The sequence below is a fragment of the Triturus cristatus genome, chromosome 1_1 (assembly GCF_964204655.1).
Source record: "Triturus cristatus chromosome 1_1, aTriCri1.1, whole genome shotgun sequence".
Classification (NCBI taxonomy): Eukaryota; Metazoa; Chordata; class Amphibia; order Caudata; family Salamandridae; genus Triturus; species Triturus cristatus.
Window position 1 is genome coordinate 1,012,370,872 of NC_140579.1, and position 21,717 is coordinate 1,012,392,588.

Below are 21,717 nucleotides of genomic sequence, written 5' to 3' on the forward strand. Positions count from 1 at the left end.
TGGCCTGTGTCTGCAGGGGTACTCACCGGTAGTGACAGGAGTCTCTTGCTCATTTGTGGTTGTCCGGTCCTTCAGTTTGACAGGTCTGGTCACATGCTCTTCCGTCTTCCTCGGTTCTTGCTTGCAGTGTGGTGTCCTGTCACGCGTCGTCAGTTCCCTTCACTGGGACCTCCTGCCAGCTCCATCGTATTTGTTGGACTGCATATCTTCTCTCGTCTTGGACTACTCGCTGGTCTGGTCCTGTCTGCAGGACTGGGCACCTTCTCGCAAGTGCGTCAGCCATTTTGTGGATGGCAGTGGAAGTAGGTGTGCTTAGATGGATCCGGTCTGCAGTCTCTTCCAGGGTCATTTGTGGGAGGTGCAGAGTCTCCTTTCTTTTGCAGTGTTGGCAGCCTGACACTGGGAAATGGCAGGGCTAAATAAATTCATGAGCAAAAAAGGCAAATTATGCAGACTAATGCAGCGCATTTTGAAGTGGTACTAATTAATTATTTTTGCATTTCTACACACGTTAACACTGTACTGGCAAAGATTTTACCTCATTAATATCAGTTTAATAATTAAATACAGTCCTAATAAGAGCATAACTGGTCCTGGGTTGCTTGCATTACGGTTCAGGAAGGACCTGGAGTGGTAGTGCGGACTGGACTGTTCTCACTGTAGCAGGGTCAAGCCTGATTTACATATGGTTGGGCCAAACTGAAGTGGCATGCTGGGCAAAAGATAAAAGGCTTTAGACGCAGCCAGAGTGATTGTCAATGGCTTAGATTAATTAAAGCATATCATCCATCACTTTGTTTTTGATCCCCTAAGTGGGACAGGTATGCCGAGAAGTGGGTCGCATGCTCACTGTGCCACTGGAACCAAGCTATAACTGGTTCATGAACCCTAATAAGGGTGAAACCAGTCCTGGGTTGCTTGTTCAAGGAGGGCGTAGCCTGGCATTTCAGGCTGCTCTGTTCCCATTGGAGCAGGGTCAAGATTGATTTGCACATGGCTGGGTCGAAATTGAAGTGGCACGGTGAGTGAAAAACCATGGATTGGGATGCGGCCCAAGAGATTGCCAATGGCTGAAATTAATTCAAGCATTCCATCCATGACTTTGTTTTTGAGCTTCATAACACAACAACGTCTAAACATGGACAGTAGCAGCACAGCTTTACCCAACACAAAGAATAAGTTAAGGACAGGTGGTTGTGTAAAGAGGAACATCACACAATTCTCTTGCTCATGTAGGACAGGTACAACACAAATAGCTAACACTAAAGAGTCCATGAGAGGAGTTAAAGGACAATTGTTAACTCACTGTAGGCACACCTAAACATACAAGAAGCACAAAACACCTGGAAGAAAGAGCCAAGTCTCTAACAGAAATACCATAGATTCATGCACTCATAAGAGGATGACCTAGCTAGTGTGGTATGGTTCATCAGTGGGTTCCACAACTACATTATCTGGAAGCACTATTGTTCATTAGTTGGGCAATCTCCTAGTTACGGGTTTCCCTAGTTTTCTTGAGTATATATCTCTTATGTCAACATTTATATTCCCCCTTTGTAGAGCAATATCAAAATTGTGTTAGAGGGGTCTTCCCGCCATAAGATTAAAAATAGACGGTAATGCAATGGACCAAGCTTCTCTTTTCTGTCAAAATGTTATGATGCTTGAATATTCGCACTTTGGGGTAGGAATTTCCTCAGGAAGACAGGCATATCTCATCAAATACTGTGAAAAAGTCCCTGTTGAAAAGGCATGCTATGCAGGCCCAATCTATATTTCATTTTTAGCTTCATAAGCAGTGGAATCACCTTCATTTAGCAATGGAAATACCCCTCCTTCATAGAACAGGTACACGTTGGGCAGAAATAGTGCAGGCTGTCCTCCTGCATGGGACAAATATTGGAAGGGCAGCAGCAGGGCAAGTTTTCCCATCACATGATGCATACAATTCAGGCAGCAGCCATGCATATTTTGCTTCCTCACTGAATTGGTACAAGATGGCAGTAGCATCCTTGCCTTGTCCCTCTTTGGACTGCTAAAGAAGAGATTACCATTTATCAATATTCTAACTGTTGCGGTTTGGTAGATCGAGGAAATTACCCCACAAAAGTTCCCCCCAAATTGCATTTTTTCAATACCTGAGTTAAATAGGCCCAGTTAACCAGGTCATACGCTTTAGTAGCGTCCAGCGTGCTGATAGCAATTGGTAATTTATGTAGTGTCGCAATGTCTATGGCTCCAATCAAATTATAATTAATTCTTGAATGCCTCTCCCTCTGACAAAACCCTTTTGGTCTTGATGTAATAAACCACTCATAATACCACTCAACCTCTCTACTAAAATCTTGGCAAAAATTTTATAATCAAGATTAAGCAGAGAGATTGGTCTATACGAGTCACACTGATTAGATGGCTTGGATGGTTTTAAAATCAGGGCAACGGTGGCTTCATCCCCACGAAGGGGCATATTCCCACCTCTTTCAAAGATGTGAGAAAATAGTTTATCCATTACTGGAAATCTACAAATAAAAAGTTGTTCCCAGGCGATTGGCATAACGGTTGCTTACACAAACGATCTAGAGACAGCTTTAAGAATGAGACAACGGAACAAGAAAGAAGTGGCAAATCTTTACTGGCTCCTGATAGAACTGGCAGATGGCGACTTTATCCTTCCATCGCAGCTGTGGGGCGTGTGCTTGCCGGGCTCCAGTACAGAAGCAATATGGCAAGTATCTTATGATTTACTATACTCTACAGTACAAGCTGCCAACTTAAGGAGAAATCATCTCTTCTCTCTCCACAGAGTATACTGGTCTCCATCTAAGTTTGCAAAGGGATCTATTCCATGCTGTCCGAAGTGCCAACAGGAAAAAGCTAATGATGAGCACATGTTCATAAGCTGCCCTATGCTACATCAATTTTGGGGTCGTGTAATAAGAGGTATGGAAGATACATTTGGTTTTGACATCCAGGTGAGCATTTCTTTAATATTCTTTGGTATTCTCCCAAATTATGAATTGTTAGCTCTAGATAAAAATAAGCTGTGTTTTTACCTTATTTTACTTGCTCGGAGAGAAATTTGTAAATGTTGGATTAAATGCACTCCCCCGACTTTTTTAGATTGGTTAAATTCTGTCAAGTATGTAATGAAATTGGATATAGCCATATGGAAAAACAAGAGAAAGAAAGATTTTTGGCTGCCATGCATGGTCTGGTTGGATAACCTATAAAATCAGGGGTATGCATGTCCAAAGATTATGCTTCTACATAGAATTACTTTACCACTCGGGTGAGTTCTGGGGGCCTATCATTGAACAGACCAAACACGAGAGGTTCTGTGCAAAGTGCATCCATTCAGATCGGAGCTCTCTTGCTGGTGCCAATCAACTGGGGGGCCGCAGAGTAATTCAAATCGGCTCTGGATACATCTAATGGCGTAGGAGGACAATAATAAAAAAAAAAAGATGGCAGTAACGACTTTCACAGAAATCAAATCAAAAATCATATTATATATGAAATCAGGTGTTTGTTGAATGCGATTACTCACCTGTAAGGGTCTCAAGGTGCTGGGGGGAGGGGGTTGTTTCGCAGGTTCCAGTTCATCAAGGAGGGTGGGGGTCTGTCGAAGAGTCAGGTTTTGAGGTTTCTTGCAAAGATGGGGAGCGATGTTATCTGTCTGAGGTTGCAAAAGACACACAATTGATGGACGGAATGCAGAACAAATCAAAACATTCTCCCCCCAGTCAAGAGATCTGGGTTAAATCCATCATTCTTTTGCTCACCATGCCACCCCAGTTTAGACCTGGCCATATGCAAATCAGTCTTGACCCTGTGCCTCATGGGAATAGTCCAGCCCGAACTGCCAAGCCAGGTCCTCCCTGGACCAGAAACAAGCATCCTAGGACCGGTTTCGGGGTTTCACCCCTCTTCAGCCAGGATAGCTTGAATCCAGTGGCACAGTGATCCCGGGACCTACGTCTAGGCATACCCAGCGCACTTAGGACGAGAAAGCAAAAGACACACAATTGATGGACGGAATGCAGAACAAATCAAAACATTCTCCCCCAGTCAAGAGATCTGGGTTTAATCCATCATTCTTTTGCTCACCATGCACCCCAGTTTAGACCTGGCCATATGCAAATCAGTCTTGACCCTGTGCCTCATGGGAACAGTCCAGCCCGAACTGCCAAGCCAGGTCCTCCCTGGACATGAAACAGGCATCCTAGGACCGGTTTCGGGGTTTCACCCCTCTTCAGCCAGGATATCTTGAATCCAGTGGCAAAGTGAGCCCGGGACCTACATCTAGGCATACTCAGCGCACTTAGGGCGAGAAAGCAAAAGACACACAATTGATGGACGGAATGCAGAACAAATCAAAACTTTCTCCTCCAGTCAAGAGATCTGGGTTAAATCCATCATTCTGTTGCTCACCATGCCACCCCTGTCTGAGGTGGAGCGGAAGGTCATTCCAGGCTCTGGCCGCGCGGAAGGAGAAGGAGTGGCCTCCCGATCTGGTCTTTCTGGTGCGGGGGATCACGGCGTAGGAGAACTGGGCTGATCGTAGCGTCCTTTGGGGTGCGTGGAATTTGAGTCGGCTATTCAGGTATGCTGGGTCCGGTGTCATGGAGGGCCTTGTGAGCGTGGGTTAGCATCTTGAAGGTGACTCTAGCTTCGATGTGGAGCCAGTGGAGTGTGCGCAGGTGCTGGGAGATGTGGCAGTGTCTTGGCAGGTTGAGGACCAGTCTTGCGGCAGCGTTTTGGATGTTCTGTAGCTTGTGGGTGAGGTTGTTTATTCCGGCATAGAGTCCGTTGCCGTAGTCAACCCTGCTGGTGACCAGGGCGTGAGAAACGGTCTTTCTGTGTTCGAGGGGGATCCATTTGAAGGTCTTACGTAGTAGTCAGAGGGTGTGGAAGCAGGAGGACGAGACGGAGTTGATCTGGCTGTCCATTTTGAGCTCTGAGTCCAGGATGATTCAAAGGTTGCGTGCGTGGTCCGTGGGGGTGGGCTGGCTTCCGAGGGCGGGGGGCCACCAGGTGTCTTTCCAGGCATCTGGGTTTGGGCCCATGATGAGTACTTCCATTTTGTTGGTGTTTAGTTGTAGGCAGCAAGTGCAATTTTCCATGCCCAGCAGAAAAGATCCAGCAGGGCAGACTAGCACAAAACAAACTTTCATGGCTCACAGAATGTACAGTTAAGGCATGAGTGGCATGTACGTTAGAGACAGGTCTCATGAGCTGGTGAGCTATAGAGTAAGTGAATATGCAAGTTTGGAAACCATTCTCATTTGATATTCCACTCAACATCCTAAAAGTCCCAACTTTTGCAAATATTGAGAAGTAGCCATTAGATCGCTATGCTCTATACAGTAACATAGGTTGCAACCTCTTCCAAAAAATGTGAATGCGTGTGCACCAGGTGCTGTGCAATCCCGTAGGTGCTGCACCTGTTCAAAATGTTGAGGGCCGCCAGTGATGTCTAGTCTCACACAGTTCTGCTAAACACTACCTCAGTACAGCCACAAGCTTGCAATTACACAGTTTGTGTAATCTGCCATAAATGCATGACACCAAAATCCTTCTCAGATGGGCCACACTGCACTCTATATATCATTTCATACAATTTCATCTAATGATTAAGCATTCCATATCTAACTCCTGTTTGTTTCAGATTTATGCATCACAATAAATCAAGGCTATCAAAACACTAAGAGTACAACTCTGGCCCTCATACACAATACCAAAACTCTAACCACATAGGCAATACCCCACACCTACACTCTCAGTCATAGCAACATACTAACCGTCCGTAATGCACTTTGGTGTCTAGTTAAGGGTTGAAGAGCACTATATGAATGCAAGCACAATAGAATAATTGGGCCCCTTTTTCCTCTTACCTGTTTTCTTTTGTCATTATCTTATCCTTTATGTACCCTTTTTTGTAATTTTGGAAGTCTAAATGAAGTTGTTTCACCAGTCTCGGGTCTTCTGAATGACTTTCTCCATTATGGTTTCCTCTGCAATCGGGTATAGTTGCTTAATATACCCTATCCAGGGCTTCAGCCTGTCTTCTAGTTTTACCACTGGAAGTCACTGCTGTATTAGTGTCTCACTGGCTAGCTTCTTCCTCCAGGAGCTTAGCTATGGGAAATTCCTAACAGCCACTTGCTATCATTGCTGCATCAAGGCCAATCTAATCTTGGTTTTCGGGGCCTGCAAGTGCACCCCATTCATGCAAAGTGAAGTAATGCATCCACTCCAGGAATCTTAGTTTGACCTAGTGGTCAGATTCAAATCCCGGTGAATCCATTCGGCCCTTCATCCTCCCAAGGTTGATGCAAAGAGTACCTCCAGGTTATGTAACAAACATCTGTTATACAGTGAAAAGATGCCCGAAGATGTGAACGTGTGCTTTACAAATACATATTGTATGCCTTCAGCAGAGCCTGAGGAATTCAGAATGTCAGGTTGCAGCACAGACCCAATTATTTTCAGAATATGGAGAAGCAATGACAAGTATTGGGGTCTCATCTTACCAGAATGTCTTGCACCTTTCTCACTGCTAAGATGATCACAAACTTGTGAACCGTCCACATTCTTTCCAACTCCATTGAACACTCTGAAGTGGAAGAAAGAAGATACAAGAAGACATGCTCAGTGAACCGAAATGTACAAAGTGTATACAAAAGCAAAACCACTGTAGATATGGAGATTGTACTTCTCTAGTGAAGTAACTACGAGTTCTAAATGCACAACCAGAACATTATAACATGCCTCGGGGGGGTTGTGAGGGTTCTCTCCAAGAAAATATTTGGAAAAACCTACTGCTAAGTAATACATTGTACAACACAATTTTTCCGATATCCTGACTAAGGCTCGAGATTTTGCAGGCAGTTCTGGAGAGGTCCTAGGGACATACTATAGCTAATAGTCGATGATGGTCTGGATTGCCTTTTTGTGACTGAGACATGGCTGAAGGCGTGCTGCAATCCAGACACTGAACACCCTCCCCCCTGGGAATCTTATTCAAAGGGCAGACAGACCAGAGCAACGTGGGGGTGGCCTCGCAATTATCTATTGCAATACTTTTAGGTGCACAATAGATCAGCTACCAGACCTGAAAGGAGCTGAAATCATTAGTTTCTGCATTCAGTTACATGACTCCTTCACCTTTGCAGGGGCACTAGTGTACCGCCCTCTGGGACAGCATAATGTTTTCTTAGAAAGCATTGGAGAGGTGGTTAACACCCTTGCTCTTAGGTTTTCCAATTTTACTCTGCTAGGTGACATCAACCTACATCTGGACTCCGACAAGGGGCCTGGAGCAATTTGCTTCAAGGAGATAATGGACGTATTTGGCCTACAACAACACTCCTTATTTGCTACACACAGTGCAGGCCATATTCTGGACTGTATCTGTTCTAACCTAGATACTCTCAAATTGAAACCCCCTGTTGTTCAAACATTGACCGACCATAAACTAATTCCCTTTGAGATCCTGATAGAGGACAGGCCCCCTGTTAAGGAGAAAATAAAAATCCTACAACAGGATAAAGTCAGCTGGAAGGCACTAATAAGGCTACCAGACCTTCTACCAAAAGCCCTTTAAGGGTAGACCCAACATGCTTAGAGACCCTATAATTGACCATCAGCTTTTTGGGCAATGGATGCATGAACTCAGAGACTGGTTGGCACCCACAATCTCACCTTCGAGGCCATCTAAAAAGAAACCTTCTGCGCCATGGTTTTCACAATCATTAAAAGAACTGCAAGGCCACGTTAGGGCGTTAGAACGCAGATGGCGCCGGAATTACGATAAAAATGAGCTTGATCAAAACCTCAAAAAAAACATATTACACTGAGGCCATTAAAACCACCAATAACAAACAGAAAGAGATCTTTAAAATAGTTAATCTGTTTACAAATCCAAATAGTTTGCTTCAAGAGATTCCTCCCTCTCAGAGCCTCTGTAATAACATAGCAGATTATTTAGAAGTAAAAGTCTTGACACTCTTAAAAGACTTCCCCTCTCCTATTCCCTCCGCCAGAAATAAGGGGACTTCCGCAGGCACAGATACTGCTTGTATGATATCTTTCCAGCCAATCATGATGGAGAAATCACGCCTGGCAATTCTGTCCATCAAATCAGGCTCTCCTTTTGATCCCTGCCCCCCTACTCTACTCCACGCTCGCATTGATATTGTAAACCCTATTATTAATAATATAATAAAACGCTTTTTACAGCTAAGATCCCAACAGAATGGAAAATCGCTGCAGTAAAACCTCTTCAAAAAAAATAATTGGCAGATCCTACGACTCTCTCTAACCTACGCCCCATCTCACTCTTACCTACTCTGTGTAAGCTGACTGAAAAATCTGTTAATAGTCAACTCACTACCTTCCTAGAGGAAACAAATGTATGGCACTTTAATCAATCAGGTTTTAGAACCCAACACTCGACAGAATCCTTAAGAGCAGCCCTGGATCAGGGAAAGAAAGCAGTCCTGGTGCTATTAGACCTGTCAGCAGCCTTTGACACGGTCTCACATATCATCCTGTTAGACCGACTCGCTTCATCTGGCATATCTGGCAGTGTCCTAGAGTGGATTAAGAACTTTCTGCAAGATCGCCGCCAAGTGATCACGCTAGGACAATACAAGTCACAAGAAAAAGAACTCACATTAGGGGTACCTCAGGGATCGAGCCTTAGCCCGACCCTTTTTAATGCATACATGTCCCATTTGATTAAGCTAACATCATCCTTTAATATTAACACTATCTCATATGCGGACGATACACAGCTTATCCTGGTCCTGGACAATGATACGACCAAGGCGGAAGAAAATCTCTGAAAATGCCTCACAGCAACCTTTAAATGGATGAATAACAACCACTTGAGGTGCAATTCGGAAAAAACTGAAATCCTGCCATTTGGCCAACAAAACCTTTTCGTGCCTAAACTTTGGGGGCCAGAAAATGCCCCCCCCCAATATAATAAACACAGCTAGGAATTTAGGAATACAATTTGATACCACCCTATCCTTCAAACAGCAATCCCTGGCAGTTGCTGGTACATGCTTCCACATTATAAAAGGTCTAAAGAAACTCTTTGACTTGCTTCCCTACTCAGCCAGGCAAACTGTTGCTGCTGCCCTTATTACATCAAGGCTGGACTATTGTAACAGCCTATATGCAGGAACCAACAAAGCAGTTATGCACAAGCTCCAGATGGTCCAGCATGCGGCTGCATGGCTGGTACTGAGGTGGCCAAGGAGATCATCTGCCTCTGCGACATTAGATATTTTGCACTGGCTGCCAATTTACAAACGTGTTCTGTTTAAGGTCCTTATCATTACTTTCAGGGCTTTTCACTCATTAGGCCCCCAATACCTTCGAACGGGCTTTAAGCGCTATGCCCCCTCCCGTAGCTTAAGATCATCTAACGCCAATCTGCTGATCATTCCAACTTTCAGATTGGTGTCGAAGGGAGGAAAATCACTCGCAGTCATAGGCTCAAAGGCATGGAATAAACTTCCACCTCAACTTCGCCAGATTGCATCTGAGTCCGTGTTTAAGAAGGCACTTAAAACCTGGATTTTTGGGGGCGTGGCTTGAGGCGTCAAGATGGCTAACGCACTGAAAGAGTGCTCCGGACCCCTCCGTCATCCGCCTGGCATCCGCCCGGTACCAGCTGCTGCTCACCTCTTATGCGTCCCCGCTGAGCTCCCCAACGCCACCGGCTCTCTCTGGATCCTTCTTGTGGGCAGACCGGTGTTCTCGCCGTGAAGGGCCGCTGCCTTCTTCACCCTGCCTGGTGTCCTCAAAATGGCGGCTCAGGCAGACCCTCCTCTCTAGTCTGCCTTGGGGATCCGCCTCATTGGATGAAGCACTGGAGCTGGGAGGCATGAGATATGACCCCATCGACATTGAGACGTCAGTCACCCATTCACACAAGAGCATTTCCGAGGGTGCTGTGTTCGCCTGTACCGATCTCCTGCTGGCGTGGTGGTGGTCGTGGATCCTGGTGTCATCCCCATCAACTCCTGAGGTAACATGTGGGGCTGAAGGCCGATGTGAGAGGCTGCGCATGCACTTACGGGACGGATTCCTAGCAGACCAGCTTGATTGTCGGCATCACCACCAACGGTGCGGCTGCTACCGTCCCTTGGTTGAGCTGGTGGTCGAGCCTGTCTGCCCTCTGGGAGGGTCCGCGTGCGGACGCCTCTGGTGTGGGGACGCCCGGAGGCGGAGTGCGGCGGCCGCCAGGAGTGTCCCGGCGTTTCAGATCTTGGGGATCGGCCTGTGGCTCTGGAGGGCCTACCCTCGAGTCTCCTTGGGTGGACCTGCGGCGGGAGCGTATGGTTGTGCCTCGACTGCCGGTGTCGGACAGTGGTGTGGGGAATGGGCTCCTCCCCGATCACTTTTGGTGCTCTACCCCAACCGGCGCTGACGGCACGGTCTACCGTGCCTGCGGGGTGAGGCCTTCCCTGGTGGATGCAGGAGGCCCGGACATCGTCCTGCGCTGGATCCTGCGGAGGTGTATCTCTGTGCTTCCCTGAGACCCTCCAGGGCTGTGGTCTCCTTCCTTTGGCCGGACCCGCTCCCAGCCTGTCGCGCGGGATTTGTAGAGGCGTCCGAGCCGCGGGGTCATCGTAGGCCTTGTGGGCCCTTCCGGAGACCTGCTGGGGCTGCGGGCGTTCTTCCCCTCATCTGCCCTGGTCCCCGCCGAACCGGATTCGTGGAGGGGCCAGCGTCTGGTGTCATCTGCAGGCCTCGGACCGCCGGTGAGTGGGGCGGGGTCCTCGGCCACTGTGTCGGGTGGCAGGCGGTGGGGGGGACGTAGGTGTTCTTCTTCCCCCCTCCCCCCCACACGCCGCACTTCTTCTCTAGGGGTGTCCCCCTGTGCTTGAGGACCTGTGGCGGGCTCTGTCTTTGGCTGCTTCGCCATACCTTCCCTGCTGACTCGGACTGGTGTTGGAGCGGGGACCCCTTCTTACTGCGGGCCTTCCAGAGGTACTGGTGCCTGGTGGGGGCCTTGTGCCCCGGACTGTGGGGGGGCAGTGATCGTCCACTGTGTCAGGTTGCGGGCGGAGTGATGGTCCTGCTGCTCCGGGCCCCCCCCTTGTAACGCTCTTCGCCTCAGGGGGTGCCCCTGTGCCTGCTGGCCGTGGGTGGCCTTGGAACTGCCTGGCATCTCTCTCATTGGGCTCCAAGCACCCACCACTGTCGCTCTGGTCTGGCCGGGCCGTCCGGCCCTTGGGAGCATCTGGTTTGGCTTGTGTCTTTGGAGGCAGCCTGTCGGTGTGTGGGGCTGGGTTCGGCCATCATAGTTGGGTGGCAGGTGGGGTGGTGGTGGCACCGCCCCGCCCCCCCCCCTCCTCTTCTTGCTGCCTCCCTTGCCTTCTGGTGCTACAGTTCCCTAGGAGGGGCCTCTCCGTGTTTGCTGGCTGTGGGTGCGTTGGCCCCTTGTGTCTCCGGCCCAGCGATCTCCGTCTTGGGTCGGAGTTCTTCCTGCAGTTGGTGTCTCCACGCCATTCCGGCTGTCCCAGGCTGCGGCTCTGTGTGAGGGGTTGGCTCAGACATACCGGGGAGCACCCGGACCGGAGTACCGATGATCTGGGTGCTGATCTCCTCCTCCTGCTGGACTTCCAGCCGTGCCTTATCTCCTGGCCTGCACCAACGACTTTCTTCACTGGTGACGATGGGTAGAGTTTGTAACACGCAGGCGGTTGCCCCGCCAACCCAAACCACGATGGACTGGTATACTACCAGCGACCGGGGCCCTGGAGAGGGGACTGCGGCGCCCCCCACTCCTGCTGGGGGTGACCTGGACACCATTGTGCAGGCCATTGGAGCTTCCCAGGCCTCAGTCGAAAGAAATATTGGTGAGGTACGGGTTGACGTGGCCCTCATTCGTCAAGATCTCCGTAATGCCACGGCCCGGATTACGGAAGCTGAGTCACGTATTACCACAGCGGAGGATGACATAACCCAGCTTAAGACCCAAGTGGCTCAGCTTCAGAACCGGACTTCCGAGCTCCACCGCCGGGCTGAGGATGCAGAAAACAGATCACGGAGGAACAACCTGCGCCTGGTCGGATTTCCGGAGGGGGCCGAACAGGGCAGGGCGGATACATTCATGGAGACCTGGGTGCGATCCTGGATGCCCAAGGACCTCCCCTCGCCTTGGTTTGCGGCTGAGCGCACCCACCGCTCTCTGGCTCCTCGTCCCCCGCCCGTGGCCCCGCCGTGGCCCATCATCAAGAGGATCTTCAATTTTCGAGACCGTGATGCTATACTTAAGGCGGCGAGGTTGCAGGGGCCACTGCTCTTTCAAAATAACAAAATTATAGTGTTCCCTGACTATACCAGGGAGGTGCAGGCCCAACGACGCACCTATGACGATGTTAAATGGAAACTTCGTGGCCTGGGTCTCCGGTATGGTCTCCTCTTCCCGGCTCGCCTTCCAGGACAAGACCTTCTTCTTCGTTACCCCCCAAGAGGCCTGGACCTGGCTCACGAAGGAGCGACCTCTTCAGGCGCGTCCGGCCTTCCTTCCCATTAGCGGTGGCCCACGACACTCCCAACCATCTCCTCCTATACCTCAAAGACGCTGCAATCGCTCCCGCAAGAAGAACGGCTGGCAGGGAGGGGCCTCGCTATCCCCAGTGGCGAGGTCTCAGAACCCCCCCCCCCTCCTACACCTCTTCGGAGCCATGATCCTCTTAGCCTGTCTGGGTCATCGGGGGGTTGGGCCCATTTTCGATCCCATCTGCGCCGCTGCGGCCCTCCCTTTCGGACTCTAACCTATCCCGGAGCCCCGTGCTTCATGGATCTGCCAACAGTGATGCATGCAGATTGACTCAGGCGGCCCAGCTGAGTGGGGTCCAAATTTGTTCCTAATCGTTCCTTGCAGCTGTTAACCCTGATGTATCCGTATATATGGAGGGGTCCACCTTTGCCAAGACACTGCTTGACTTGCTGGTTTGTTGGGTACCCTGAGTACTTTGTGCTTGCTTCTCGGGGCCCGCAATGATACGCTCACGTCCTGCTAAGCGTTTTAGCTTAATATTTTGAGCTTCTTATTGTTGTTTTAGGTGCTGTTTCAGGGTGACAGATGCTTCATGTTTGGAAGTATAGGGTGGAGGGAGTTGGGGGGCAAGGGAGGGGGGTAACCCGTTGTCTCCCGCAGGTTTGTTTTCGGCTGCTAACGACCCGCTAATGTTGTTTGTTTTTCTTGATAGCTTACTAAGCATACACGCCACCGACATTGACGAGAGCTTTGGCAGACCACGTGGACCTTACTCTCAGGCCCCGCATACAATGGGGGAGGGAGCGTGGGTGGAGGGACACCACGATGTTGCCTACATGTTTGTTTTTGGCCGCCTACGGGCCGCCATCCCTGGTCCCCTATGGCGCTTCGCCGAGTACTTGGGAGTCCGGTGGGGACACGGGTCTCGCTCAGCTGGGTGGTTCTTCCCCCGCGTTTAAATCAAAGAGGAGGGAGAAAGAAGGGGTTATGACCCACTCAGCTTCTTTATCTCAAACGTTTAAATATCAAATGGAGAGTGGATCACAGGTCCTGAAAGAACCAGGGTTAGCACCAACAGTACAGAGTACTGTTAAGAAACCCTCAATCACGTGTTTTTTTTTGCAGGTGGATATTAGCGGTATGTTCGATTATCCGCTACTTGCTTGACAGCGTGACAGCATCATCATCGGGTTAATGAATGCTTCCTCCACCCGGAGGTAATTCCTCTGGTTTTTTCAGTTGTGATCAGAGAACCGTGTTGGGTGTATAGTGAAGTGCTATATAGTGAGTGAAAATTAAAATTAAAAAACTCGTAAAACCAGTTTGTAATTTTAATGGAACTGGGTTCGAGTTGAGTTTAAAACGCTTATCGTGCACAGAACAGACTATTTAGGGTCTGGTGCACTATAAAAATGTGTCCAAAAAATAGGTCAACATGTTTCAGCCTTATCTCATGCCCAAAGGGGTCATATACGGTACAAAAGGGGGTGGTGATGGACGAGGCATCAGAACCAATCAAACACTCACACCCAGTCAACAGATCTGGGTTTGATCCATCACCATTCTTTAGCCCACTCTGCCACCCCAGTTCAGAAATGGCCATATGAAAATCAGTCTGACCCTGTGCCTCATGGGAACAGTCCAGCCCGAACTGCCAAGCCATGCCTTCCCTGGACCGGAAACAAGCTTCCTAGGACCAGTTTCTGGCATTTCAGCCGTCTTCAGCCAGGCTTGCTTGAATCCAGTGGCAAAGTGAGCAAGGGACTCACGTCTGAGCATACCCTGCCAACTTATGGCGATCAATGCGGTACAAAAGGGGGTGGTGATGGACGGAGCATCAGAAACAATCAAACACTCACACCCAGTCAACAGATCTGGGTTTGATCCATCACCGTTCTTTAGCCCACTCTGCCACCCCGATAAGGGTCCCAAGCCCACCCATGGATACCAGAGTCTTGGCATACAAGAGATGGCAAGGGCTCCATCGCCAGCGCAAACGAGCGGCGAGAGTGGGAATCCCTGGCGAGTGCCCCTCCGGATGGGAAATTTCTCCGAGAGCAGCCCATTGATCAGGACCCTTGCGGCAGGACTGGAGTTAAGGACTCGGACAAGGCGCCGGATCGGAAGACCGAACCCCATCAACTCCAACACATCCTCCAAATATGGATCGAGAGTTCTGGCCCGCGTTGTCTGGTGGTCCTCTCCGCATTCGAGCGGGTCTCGGGCCTGCGGCTCAATCCGGCGAAATCCACCCTGGTGCCTCTCCACCCATCGCTTTGATTGGCAGACGAACATCCCTCTGCGCAGGTTGTCCTTCAAATATTTGGGTGTATGGACCGCCCTCCTCCCGGAACTTGGATGGACGTTAAACATTACGCCTCTGATTAACAAGACAAAAGCGGACCTTCGGAAGTGGCGGTCCCTCCCACTCAATCCCTTGGGCAGGAGTGCCCTTGTTAAAATGATGGTACTTCCCCGGTTCTTGTTTATTTTACAAAATGTCTCCCTTCATCTTCCGGGGAGCTGGTTCTGTGAACTTGACGGTATCCTTACCCGGTTTCTCTGGGGGGGGTGGGAGACCACGTATGTCCCTGGCGAATTGCCGTATACCTCCCTGTGACGGGGGCATGGGAGTCACCAATCTCCACCTGTACTATCTGGCCACGAGACTCATAGTGATCCATGATTGGTTCGCGGGCGGCTGGTCCGACCCGGCGTACCAGGTGGAACTTCGCTCGATGGAGTTCCCTCAACTCCAGGCTTACTGATATGGAGCTCCTATACCCAAGTTTCCTGGCTTGGCACACGGTGTTGCGCCACACGAAGTGGGACCAGAAACTCACTAGACAGACGCCTCTGTGGTGTGCTACATGGCTGCGGGAGACCTCGTCTCTTTCGGACTTTAACCGCTGGGACAGCATCGGGATCTCGCTTCTCGGTGACCTCTGGGTGGGGGACCATATCAGATCCTTTGAGGACTTGCAGCAGCGCTTCTCCCTCCACCCCTCCCAAGTATACAAATACTTGCAACTTAGACATGCACTACGCGTACACATTCCGTCTCCCATCTCTCTCCCGGAATTCAGCCCTTTAGAAGCCCAGGTGATGATGTGGAATTTGGGTAGAGGTGGGGTGTCTCGGATGTACCGATCATTGGTGAATAACGGTCACGCTTCGTTAGACTCCCTGCATCGCCGTTGGGAGGGGGGGTTGGGCCCCTTGGAGGACGCGGACTGGAGGGACGCCCTTATGGCTTCTAAAACGCTGCCGACCTCCTCTAAGCTGAGGTTAGTCCAACTCTATTACTTGCATGTGGCATACCTCACCCCTGCGCGTCTCTACAATGCCCGCCTGCGGTCCTCCCCCTATTGCGCATGATGCGATCATGCTCCTGCAGACTTCTACCACATGGTCTGGCTATGTCCGGTCCTGGCGGCGTTTTGGGCAGGGGTGGAGCTGGAACTTACACTGACCCTGGGGTGGGAGGTCCCACATGACCCGGTGCGCTTGCTCCTGGGGGTGTTTGACGGCCTAGATGGTTCCCGAGCAGATAAACTTCAGGACACCCCCGCGCCGCACGGCCACCAGCTGTAGCGTGTGCGTCCCCTCGCTACTGTCCTCAGCCTCGCTGAGCCCGCCCCGTCGACCCCGCCCCCCGCCGTCACATTTGGTGTGTGCTTCTTCTTTCTGTGCTGCCTGTATCGTTTTGCCCTTCTGTTCTGTGCCCTGATTGTTTTTCCCTTATTTTCTGTGCCTGCATTGTTTTAGCGCCGCTCTCTGTGCCCCCCCACCCGCTTCCCGCTCCCCGCCGCCTGTGTGCGGCCACGCCCCCTTACCTTCTGTGCCCTCCCCGCTCCCACCTCCCAGCTGCTCCGCCCTCCCTCCCACTTGGCCATAAATGGCGACCGTGCAGCGCAGGTGAGTGTGACCTGACCTCAGGACACCCCCGCGCCGCACGGCCACCAGCTGTAGCGTGTGCGTCCCCTCGCTACTGTCCTCAGCCGCGCTGAGCCCGCCCCGTCGACCCCGCCCCCCGCCGTCACATTTGGTGTGTGCTTCTTCTTTCTGTGCTGCCTGTATCGTTTTGCCCTTCTGTTCTGTGCCCTGATTGTTTTTCCTTTATTTTCTGTGCCTGCATTGTTTTAGCGCCGCTCTCTGTGCCCCCCCACCCGCTTCCCGCTTCCCGCTTCCCGCCGCCTGCGTGCGGCCATGCCCCCTTACCTTCTGTGCCCTCCCCGCTCCCACCTCCCAGCTGCTCCGCCCTCCCTCCCACTTGGCCATAAATGGCGACCGTGCAGCGCAGGTGAGTGTGACCTGACCTTAGGACACTCCCGCGCCGCACGGCCACCAGCTGTAGCGTGTGCGTCCCCTCGCTACTGTCCTCAGCCTCGCTGAGCCCGCCCCGTCGACCCCGCCCCCCGCCGTCACATTTGGTGTGTGCTTCTTCTTTCTGTGCTGCCTGTATCGTTTTGCCCTTCTGTTCTGTGCCCTGATTGTTTTTCCTTTATTTTCTGTGCCTGCATTGTTTTAGCGCCGCTCTCTGTGCCCCCCCACCCGCTTCCCGCTCCCCGCTTCCCGCCGCCTGCGTGCGGCCACGCCCCCTTACCTTCTGTGCCCTCCCCACTCCCACCTCCCAGCTGCTCCGCCCTCCCTCCCACTTGGCCATAAATGGCGACCGTGCAGCGCAGGTGAGTGTGACCTGACCTCAGGACACCCCCGCGCCGCACGGCCACCAGCTGTAGCGTGTGCGTCCCCTCGCTACTGTCCTCAGCCTCGCTGAGCCCGCCCCGTCGACCCCGCCCCCCGCCGTCACATTTGGTGTGTGCTTCTTCTTTCTGTGCTGCCTGTATCGTTTTGCCCTTCTGTTCTGTGCCCTGATTGTTTTTCCTTTATTTTCTGTGCCTGCATTGTTTTAGCGCCGCTCTCTGTGCCCCCCCACCTGCTTCCCGCTCCCCGCCGCCTGCGTGCGGCCACGCCCCCTTACCTTCTGTGCCCTCCCCGCTCCCACCTCCCAGCTGCTCCGCCCTTCCTCCCACTTCGCCATAAATGGCGACCGTGCATACGCGCAGCGTTGACGCGCAGCGTGCGCGCCGATTGTGCGCTGAAGGTGTGCCAAAGGTAAGCCCGTCTGCGCCCGTCCGTGCCTGGCCCGCGCCCAGCGCCCGAACCCCTGGCCCCCGAGGACCCCAGCCCACCCGCCAGACGTACGACGCTGCCACCCTCAACGCACTCAACACCGGCCGAACCCCGGGATGCCACCAAGCCACCCCGAGACGCACCCACGGACCCTTCAGCTGCCTCACCTGCAAGTTCACCTGCATCCGGACCTGCCCCACACCAGCACCCGCCAAGCCGAACACCAGCAGCAACCACCTCAAGTGCATCCTGCTCAACACCCGCTCCGTCCACAGACACGCCATCGAACTCTGGAACCTCCTCGACACCACATCTCCAGACGTTGCCTTCCTCACGGAAACCTGGATGAACGACTCCTCAGCGCCCGACAGCGCCATCGCCATCCCAGAGGGATACAAGATCACCCGGAGGGATCGCGACAACCAGACTGGAGGAGGCATCGCCATCGTCCACAAGAACACCATCCGCATCACGACCAACACCGACGACACCCTGACTACCGCCGAACACCTACACTTCCAGATCCACACCGACCCCAAGACCACCCTCAGAGGCACCCTGATCTACCGACCCCCGGGACCATGCACACCATTCAGCGAAGACATCGCCGACTTCATCAGCCCACACGCCCTCCCCTCCGCTGACTACATCCTCCTGGGGGACATCAACTTCCACCTGGAGAACAACAACGACCGCAACACCACCACCCTGCTTGACAACCTCGCCAACCTCGGACTCAAGCAGCTGGTGTCCACCCTCACCCACCTCGCCGGACACACACTCGACGCCGTCTTCTCATCCAGCAAAGACATCGCCTTCAGCCACGCCACTGGACTCCACTGGACGGACCACAGCTGCGTCCACTTCACCTTCAGAAGAACCACGATCCACCACCACCAGCAACAGGATGCTCGAAGAAGCTGGAACAAGATCACAGCCGACCAGCTCGCCGCTTCCCTGAGCCGGCACCCTCCAGCCAGCTCAGCGAACCCTAGCCAGGCCGCCGACAACCTCACGAAGTGGATCAGCACCTGCGCGGACGAACTCGCCCCACTGAGGACCCCGCCCAGCAGACCCGGCAGCAAGAAGGCCCCATGGTTCACCGACGAACTCAAGAGCTCCAAGAAGAACTGCCGAGCCCTCGAGAAAGCCTGGAGAAGGGAGCCAACACCGGACAACATGACCACCCTCAAGCTCGCCACCCGGAAGCACCATCAACTAATCCACGCCACCAAGAAAACTGCATTCAAGGACCGGCTGGACAACAACGCACACAACTGCAAGGAACTCTTCAACATCGTGAAAGAGCTCTCCAACCCCAACGCCGGAAACAACGACATCACCCCGTCGCAAGACCTCTGCAACTCCCTCGCCTCCTACTTCCACAACAAGATCGCTGACATACACAACAGCTTCATCCCACAAACAACGCCCCCCACGACCGCACCAATGCCCCCCACCACCACCCTCAGCGCCTGGACCCCGATCAACACAGAAGACACCATCCGCACGATGAACTCTATCCACTCCGGATCTCCGACCGACCCCTGCCCTCACCACGTATTCAACAAGGCCGACGCTGTCATCGCACCCCACCTGCGGGACATCATCAACACCTCCTTTGACGCCGCCACCTTCCCTGAGAGCTGGAAGCACGCCGAACTCATCGCTCTACTAAAGAAACCAACAGCGGACCCCACCGAACTCAAGAATTACCGCCCCATCTCGCTCCTCCCGTTTCCAGCCAAAGTCATCGAGAAGACCGTCAACAAGCAGCTGGCCGCCTTCCTCGAGACGAATGGATCCCTTGACCCCTCACAGTCTGGCTTCCGAGCCAACCACAGCACCGAAACCGCCCTCATCGCTGCCACCGATGACATCCGAGCCCTGCTGGACAACGGAGAAACAGTGGCCCTCATCCTCCTAGACCTCTCCGCGGCATTCGACACTGTCTGCCACCGCACCCTAGTGCAGCGCCTCAGCAACGTCGGAATCCAGGAGAAGGCACTGGAATGGATCATCTCCTTCCTCGACGGAAGGACACAGAGAGTCCGCCTACCACCGTACAAGTCAGAGGCCACCAAAGTCATCTGCGGCGTCCCCCAAGGATCATCACTGAGCCCCACCCTCTTCAACGTCTACATGAGCCCCCTTGCGGCCATCGCACGCCAACACAACCTCAACATCATCTCCTACGCAGACGACACCCAGCTGATCCTCTCCCTGACCAACGACCCCGCCGCCGCCAGAGCCAACCTCCACGAAGGGATGAAAGACGTAGCTGAGTGGATGATGACCAGCCGCCTGAAACTGAACTCAGACAAGACGGAAGTCCTCATCCTGGGCTCCTCGCCCTCCGCCTGGGACGACTCCTGGTGGCCCCCCGCCCTGGGCACCGCACCCAAACCGACAGACCACGCACGAAACCTGGGCTTCATCCTGGACTCCTCCCTCTCCATGACCAGACAAGTCAACGCCGTCTCCTCGTCCTGCTTCAACATCCTGCGCATGCTACGGAAGATCTTCCGGTGGATCCCCACCGAGACCAGGAAGACGGTCACCCAGGCCCTTGTCACCAGCCGACTGGACTACGGCAACGCCCTCTACGCCGGAACCACCGCCAAGCTCCAGAAGAGACTCCAGCGGATACAGAACGCCTCAGCCAGACTCATCCTCGACATCCCCCGAAGCAGCCACATCTCCGGACATCTGAGAGACCTGCACTGGGTCCCCGTCAACAAGAGAATCACCTTCCGTCTCCTCACCCACGCACACAAAGCCCTACACGACCAAGGCCCGAGCTACCTCAACAACCGCCTCAACTTCTACGCTCCCAAACGCCATCTCCGATCAACCAGCCACGCCCTCGCCGCCGTCCCCCGCATCCGAAGAGCGACAACAGGAGGAACGTCCTTCTCCTACCTGGCCGCCAAGTCCTGGAACTCCCTCCCGACCGACCTGCGCCTGACCCAAGACCACCTCTCCTTCAGGAAGAAGCTCAAGACCTGGCTGTTCGAGCAGTAGCGCCCCCCCCCCCCCCCAAGCGCCTTGAGACCCTCCGGGTGAGTAGTGCGCTCTATAAATGGCTTTGATTGATTGATTGATTGATAAACGCTTTCTCGGAACGGCAGTGGCGAAGCGGGACATTACGGCACTCTGGTCCCAGGCCAAGCCTCCTAGTGTCAGGCGGTGGAAACAGGGGGTGGACTGGTGTGGGACCCAAGAGGAATCCCTCTTTGAAGCCTGTGGTTGTCCTGAACTTTTCCAGAAGGTATGGGGCAAATAGTTCAACCTAGTTCCCTAAGAAGGTTACGGATGTGTAGGCTTCATGTCCCTTACGGGCATTACTTTACCCTGCTGTATGCCTTATGCTCCTAGTTGTGTAGCTATCGACTCTCGTCTTAATGTAATTGATTCTGCTACCAATGTACTGTTTTAGTGTGATTTTAACTCAATAAAATTGATTATCAAAAAAAAACCCTGTATTTTTAGTGCATCAGACATACTTTGCAAAACTCTGATCTGAACGCCCATTTTCTGGCAGTAGCAGCAAACCAGCTCCGTTTCCATCTCTGGTTTTCCGTATCAGCGCCAAGATGCTCCTTGGAGTGATAGTTGCGCTATATAAAAGCGCTTTTCCATTACATTTTCCATTACATATTACAATACTTTAAGGTCTGGCAGTGTGTATGAGCATTTTTTATTGTTTTTTTAACAAGAGACGATTCATATTTGTACCCCTAGAAAGACTGACACTGATACAAAAAACAAACTGCTTAGCTGGCAAAATTAGTACTACAGGAGAAGCAGTGCTAAGGCTGTCTGATACAATGTGTCCCTCTGGAAAATAAATACAAATTGGACTTTTTTGCTACAAGTAACAGGAGTTGCGCAAGAGCATAGTGCCCATCCAGTCAGAAAACCAGGAAAGTACATTTCAGAAAGGATGCCATCACAAGCCAAAATAGACAATACATATATGAACGTGGCAAGCACCTAGAGGCTGGTGTTGCTTACTATAGCAACAGACTGGGCATTAGACCAGAGGGCTA

The 21,717-nt window shown here is 52.2% G+C and overlaps 1 pseudogene; it reads right to left on the reverse strand.

Annotated features, from left to right (window-relative positions):
- Positions 1 to 21,717, reverse strand: part of LOC146871453 (receptor-interacting serine/threonine-protein kinase 3-like) — a 376,914-nt pseudogene that overhangs the window by 14,609 nt on the left and 340,588 nt on the right.